Consider the following 7,093-nt stretch of genomic DNA (forward strand, 5'->3'; position numbering starts at 1 on the left):
TTGGCCCTGCCCATGGCTGCCGGTTTGGCGCGGAAAGCTAGGGACTTCTGTTTCCGTTGAGCTATTTTTTGTATTTCTTTTGTTTACACCTCCCAACCGCAGTGGAGACCAGGCAAATGCATATCGAAGCGCCGCTACCAAAAAAGAAACCAAAATTAACAGCTGTGCGATATTTTAAGCCCACGCCGCCAGCCACTGGAGTTGTATATAAATGAGTTCTTTCAAGACTTTTTTTTTTTAAATACGAGTAAAAATAGAACCAGACAGGCTTGTGCGCGGATGCATGCTAATGTTCTAGGTACAGAAGACGGGTGGGATAAAGAAGAGCGGTTATTTTTCACTTTACATTTCTAGAATGTTTGGCTTGGTTCATGTATGCATTCATTCTCATTAAAAATATATATGTATTAGGCACTCCATGCTGACTCACTCACTTGCCCCCTTTAGCAGACAAATGTAGCAATCTCAAAAATGAACAAGGATATAAGAAATGAGTTGGCTCAACCCAGAAAGGACAGTCATTGGCAAAAACTAACTTCTTTGACCAGAAACAATTAGCTCCTTATGCACAAGGACCGTTTTACATCTTTCCCTTCTTCCATAGTCTAGCCTACTTGAAAAGAGTATTTCTTAAACATATTGGTCACAATTGACGTTATTCAAGGATAATTCGGTTTGATTTTTAAAAGGTAACAAAAATAAAACAAAATACAAAGAACAAATTGGTGGTCCCCAGACTGGGGGGAGAGAGCTGAAAATGGTGAAAAGGATTAAGAAATGCAAATTACCAGTGATAAAAATAGTCACAGGGATATAAAATACAGCATAGGGAATATAGTCAATAATGTCATACCTATAATTTTGTATGGTGTCAGATGAGTATTAAACTTAGGTGATCACTTTGTAAGTTGTAAATTTCTAATCACATTGTACACCTGAAACTAATATAAATTGTATGTCAACTGTAATTAAAAAATAAAAGTTATTAAAAAACATTTTTATTAAAAAATTAGTCCTGGCTGAGTGCCAGGACTAATCAGTGGACTGAGTGCCAGCCTGTGAATTGAAAGGTCTGGTTGGACTCCCAGTCAGGACACATGCCTGGGTTGCAGGCCAGGTCCCCAGTTGGGGCCCTGGGGGAGGCAACTGATCCATGTTCTTCTCCTACATGATGGTCCTTTCCTTCTCTTTTTCCTTCCCTTACCCTCTCTCTGAAAATAAATAAAATCTTTTTTAAAAAATTAGAAACTCCAGCCTTTATCACAACAAATGCAATGAAGTTTCTGGTTGTGAGAGCATGTGCTTGGCACAGGATAAAAGAAAATCACAAGAGATGAAGAAAAATAAGCATAAATATATAAATTATACAAGCTGTCATTTGCTAATGCCAAGTAAAAGAACAAGTACGTGCTATAAGATTTCAAAGATAGGATTGCTCAGTGAATACCCAGGTAATTCACAAAGGTCTCAGAGGACCAGCGTATTTTGTGTCTTGAAGGATGATTGCGACTTAAAACAGAGGAGAATATGCCAGGCATAAGAAAAGTATTATCAAAAGGTCCAGAAGTGAAATGTAAAGAGTTGTTTGTGAAAAAATAAATCAGTTTGACTTGAAAAAAAATGAAGAAAAAAAGTTTTGGCCTTGGCCAGGGGCTCAGTTACCAACTGAGCATTGTCCCTCTATGCATTGTCCCTCTATGCCAAGGTTGTGGGTTCTGTCCCTGGTCAGGCCACATACAAGAATCAACCAATAAATGCATAAATAAGTGGAACAACAAATCTCTCTCTCTGTCTCGCTTTCTCAAAATAAAAAAAGAAGACAAAAGAAAGAAAAACTCTTAAGATCTTGGAGGCTCCTTTACATTTGAAACAAGAGAATTGAGGTTTGGACAGAAGAGGTAGTAGACAGATTGCGAGGATATAAATGGGTGAATTGCTTCAAGTTGTGTTTTTTAACAGGACCCACCAGGAACGGATTCAAGTTCTGAATATTTGGCCCACCCCCTCTGGACCAACTTTCCCCCTTCTCATTAGCCTAGTGTTTTATACATACTCTGTTCACAGACACAATTCTATAAGGCAGAAACAAAGGGCAGAAATGGTAGGTTTAGTCCTTTTCTAGTGGAAATGTTATCATTGGTACTTAACTAATTGTTAATTTAAAAAGGAGAGCAAAGGGGCTTAGACATTGAGCTTAATAAACTGGAAAGCATAAACCTGTTTCTAGGAAGAAACACCAGGAAGCTACAGCTTCACACTCTGGAAGATTAACACTCCTCTCTTCCCCACTCCAGTACCTGATTGTTGGGGAGCACAGGGAATACTGCTGGACCATAGAGGCCTGCCAGTCTAACTAGGGGGTGTAAATCCATCCAAAGCCCGAAAAAGCTTGGGAAATTGACTGTTTTGAAAAAGCTTCTGGTGTTTTCCAAGCCTGACATATATAATCCCCGGGAGAACAAAGAAGCACGTGCTGTCTCTCAGGAACCTGTACTTGACCCCTGCGCTCTCATGTCATCTCCCCACAGACATGTGGCCTTCGCAGCTGCATGGCCAGCAGCCACACAGACTCTGCCACTGGAACAGCTGGGGACAAGCTAAGCTACCTGAATGGCAACTGAGACTACTTAGCAGTGGCCTGCAGGCTCCAAAAGGACTAGACTCTCTCTCTTTCTCACCCAAAGATCCACACCCATGCAGTGCGCTCACCTGCTTTATATTGGCCGTACTGACAACAAGATTGGACATTTTCCTTGGAGAGACAAACGGAGATGGGACATTGGGGAGTCAGGAGGGGATCTTCCTTAATTTTACATCATCAATAAAGTTTACCATGGAGCTCCATCCTCCCATGCAGGTCTCAGGAAATTCTTTTCCTCTCAGTAAATACCACAAGAACTCCTTTACTACCGATAACAGAACCATAAATGAAGGAAGAAATGACCATATTCAGAGCGTTGGGGAGAGAGAGGTGGATGAGGCAAGGATTCTATCTTTGAAGGAATCGGTGCTGACAAGGAGATAATTCTGAGATATCCTTAATTAAATCACAGCAGGCCAGAGGGTGGAAGGAGGAGACTAAAAGGGGTTAGCCATTAACAACGGTGGTATAAAAACCAACAGAAGATTGCTCACACTTCTTAATACATGTGTGAATTATGAAATTAACCTCCAGGGGGCTATTTCTGAGATTATTTTAAAAGCAAGACTAGCCAGGTGTCACAGAACCCCAGGGACCTCTGCTTCTTGTTTACACAATTTTACAGACTCTGCTGCCCCAATCCCAGAACTAGCCCCAATTCACCTTCCTCCATCTCTTTGCTTAGAGCTAGTGTAAATTCTTTCAGAAAGGCTTTCTCCCGGCTATTTGATGTGTAAAAAAACCTTGTAAAACTCCTCTAGGATGAGACATGTCTTTTCTACCTGGTCATGCTGCTGGTGGTTTAGACTCCAAGTGCCAAAACCAGTCTTTTTGCTAGCCGTGGCCTCCTAAAAAAAACCCTTTCTTAAAACAAACAAAATTAGTGTGGAAGTTAAAGTATTTTTAACAGTATTGAAAATTTTATTAACCATTATCACTCCAATAAATTCAATTAAAGAAAAAAGAAAGAAAATTTGCCTTATATATCAAGCACTATCCTAGGTCCTAAGAGGTAAGTAAACAAGATACTATCCTCTTGGCTGTCATAGAACCTAGCAGGATGACAATTTTTTCTTTTTTTTAAGTCCTCATCCAAGGATATGTTTATTGATTTTAGAGACAGAGGAAGGGAGAAAGAGAGAAAGAAACATCAGTTAGTTGCCTCCCATATACACCCCAACCTGGGATCGAACCTGAAATCCTTTGGTGTACAGGATGACGCTCCAAACAAGTGAGCCACCTGGCAGGGCAGGATGACTCTAATTTCTACCAGGACAGAATGAGGATACTGCTGACAAAAAGTCTGGAGAACTTGAAAAGTTGGTTGGTGGTTGAGTTTGGAGGATGCACCGCAGAAGAAAGAGTTCCCTGCTAGAAAAAGTGGCCCTGAAGCTCAGCCTGGAGACAGAGCTTTTGCAATGTTTGGCTCAACACTTACGAAGTGATAAGTTTTTTAATGGTGAGAAGAGACTGGACTAGGGTAAGCTGCAGGGGTAGGGACAGTAAAGAAGGAGAGGAATGACCAGAAGACCAACCAACACAGGACCAAATAATGGTGTTTCAAAAACTAGGAGTCAAGTTATGATACTGAATACTGCTGGAAGTAAGAGAAAAAAATGAGAAAACACACTGGATATGTTCACTCTAAAAACAGTTCTTGTTGTTTGTGACTTTAACATCAAGAAAAAGATACAGACCAGCTGCTGTTGTTTCCCTGCATTCCACAGTTATCCCAGTCACTCTGCCCTTGTTTGCTTACTCGAGGCTTTTCTGGGGCAAATTTCTTCTTCATTTTTAGCAGCATTGTTGACACCCTCGTGTGTTCTAAAATATGGTGATACCTTCAGCATCTTTATACCCTATGGGACCTAAACTCTGCAAACAAATCCACAACAATTTTATCTTGCTCCAAAGGCCACGTCATATTTGTACTTATTAATGACAAGTAATTTTTAAAGAATGGTTAAAAACAAACAGAATTTATCTCAGAAAGTGTTTAGAATGTTCAGAATGCTGGAAGTTTCACAATATTTATGACATCATCTAAAATTACAGAGGTAGTTCAAATTCCAAATATCTAGAAATGAATAGTGTTATTTAAAAAAGGCAAAATCCCAGCAAATAGTAAATATAAACACAGACTTTTGCTTCTAATTATTTTATTTTTCAACCTCTATTTACATTCAGTACCATTCTGCACCAGTTTCAGATGTACTTTTTGTTTCTATTTTTAGAATTAACTACTTTTTGCTTATTTTGATAAGTTTAAAATATGCAGAAGCATTTACAGAACAATTCATATCCAATGTAACCACTGCTTACAATTCGCATTTGTCATTTCTTCTTCAGTTATATTTTAAAATTAGAACATATTTTTTAAAGTTGGTATGTAAGACATGCAGGTGGCCAACAGGTACACGAAAAGGCACTCAACATTCCTAATCATCAGGAGAATGAAAATGAAAACCACAATGATGTATCACTAGTAGAGCGTCTATTACCAAAAAGACAAAAAAAAAATCAGCCCCGGATGCTGTGGTTCAGAGGATTGAGCTCTGGCCTGTGAACCAACAGGTTGCTGGTTCAATTCCCCATCAGGACACATGCCTGTGTTGTGGCTGGGTTCCCAGGTGGGGGCATGTGAGAGGCAACTAATTGAGGTTTCTCTCTCTCTTTCTCCCTCCCTTTCCCTCTCTCTAAAATTAAATAAAACCTTTTTATAAAAAGAGACAAAAAATAAGTGTTGGCAAGGATGTGGAGAAAAGGGAACCCCCATACACCGTTGGAAATGTAAATTGGTGTAGCTACTATCAAAAACAGCAAGGAGGTTCCCCAAAAAGATTAAAAATAGAACTACCATCTGATCCAGCGATTGCGCTCTAACTCAAATGGATATGTGCACCTCCATGTTCACTGCGGCATTGTTTACAAGAGCCAAGCTATGGAAACAACCTGAGTGTCCATCAGCGGGCAATGGTAAAGATAATGTGGGATATATATGTACAGTGTAAATTATTTAGCCATAAAAAAGAAAGAAATCCCGCCATTTACAACATGAATGGACCTTGAGGGCATTATGTTAATTGAAATAAGTCAGCCAGAGAAAAAGACAAATACCATATAGTCTTTCTTACATGTAGACTCTTAAAAAAATTAAAAAGAGAAGAAACAGTCCCACAGATACAGAGAACTGACTGGTGGTGGAGTGGAGAAAATGGGTGATGGTGGCCAAAGAGCACAAACTTCCAGTTACAAAATAAGTAAGTCATGAGCGTATAAAGCATGGCAAATATAGTTAATAATGCTGTATTCGAAAGTTTCGAAAAAAGTAAATCCTAAAAGTTCTCATTACAAGATAAGAACTTCTGTTAGCTATGAATGACGAGGGATGCTAACAAGATTTACCGTGGTGATCATTTTGCAATATATACAAATATTGAATAACTATTATATACCTAAAATAATATAATGTTTTTTTTTTTATAAAGACTTGTTCTATTCTCATTCGAGAGAGAGGGGAAAGGAGAGAGAGACAAACATTGATGCAAGAGGAAAACATGATCGGCTGCCTCCTGCACCGAAGATCAACACACAGCCCGGGCACGTGCCCTGATCGGGAATCAAACCAGCAACCTTTTGGTTACAGGACTATGCTCCAACCAACTGAGTCATACCAGTCAGGGCAAACTAATATAATGTTGTGTGTCAATTTACCTCAGTAAAAAAAGTTGAAATTTCCCTGTTCTCACTCTTAATCTCAGTCCCTCCCTCTCTTGAGGCAAACCTAAGTGTCAGCTTCATGCGTATTCACTGAGTCCATGTTTTTATACATGGACCATAAATCTATGAATCCATAAACAGCACAGTAGGCTACATGCATATGAGAGAAATTGCCAGGCCATAAGGTATTAAACTTTATAGTTAGTTTTAATATCTAACAGAGAAAGCTCTCCTTACCATTTTCAGCATTATCTTGGCTCTTTTTGGATGTCACTTTTAGAATTAATTTGTCTAATACATAAAATAATCCTATTGGGATTTTTACTCAAATTGTATTGAATTAATAGATTAATTTGATTGATATCTTTTCAATCTAGATTCTTCCTCAGACAAGAACATGACATATTGCTCCTTTTTTTTTCCAGATTTTATTTATTTTTAGAGAGAGGGGATGAAAGAGAGAGGGGGAGAGACATCAGTTGCTCTCATTAGCTCCCAACTGGGAACCTGGCCTGCAACACAGGAATGTGTCCTGATCAGAAATTGAACCAGTGACATTTTGGTTTGCAGGACAATGCCCAACCCATTAAGTCACACCAGTTAGGTCTGGGCTTGTTTTTTTTTTTAATTTTTAAAATAACAAGTGTTCAATTTTATCTAATGCTTCCTTATGCATGTGGAAATGACCATATGGCTTTTCTCCTTCATCTATTAATATATTAAGATTATAGT

The sequence above is a fragment of the Phyllostomus hastatus genome, unplaced genomic scaffold (genome assembly GCF_019186645.2).
Source record: "Phyllostomus hastatus isolate PE091 unplaced genomic scaffold, TTU_PhHast_1.1 phas_scaffold_93, whole genome shotgun sequence".
Classification (NCBI taxonomy): domain Eukaryota; kingdom Metazoa; phylum Chordata; class Mammalia; order Chiroptera; family Phyllostomidae; genus Phyllostomus; species Phyllostomus hastatus.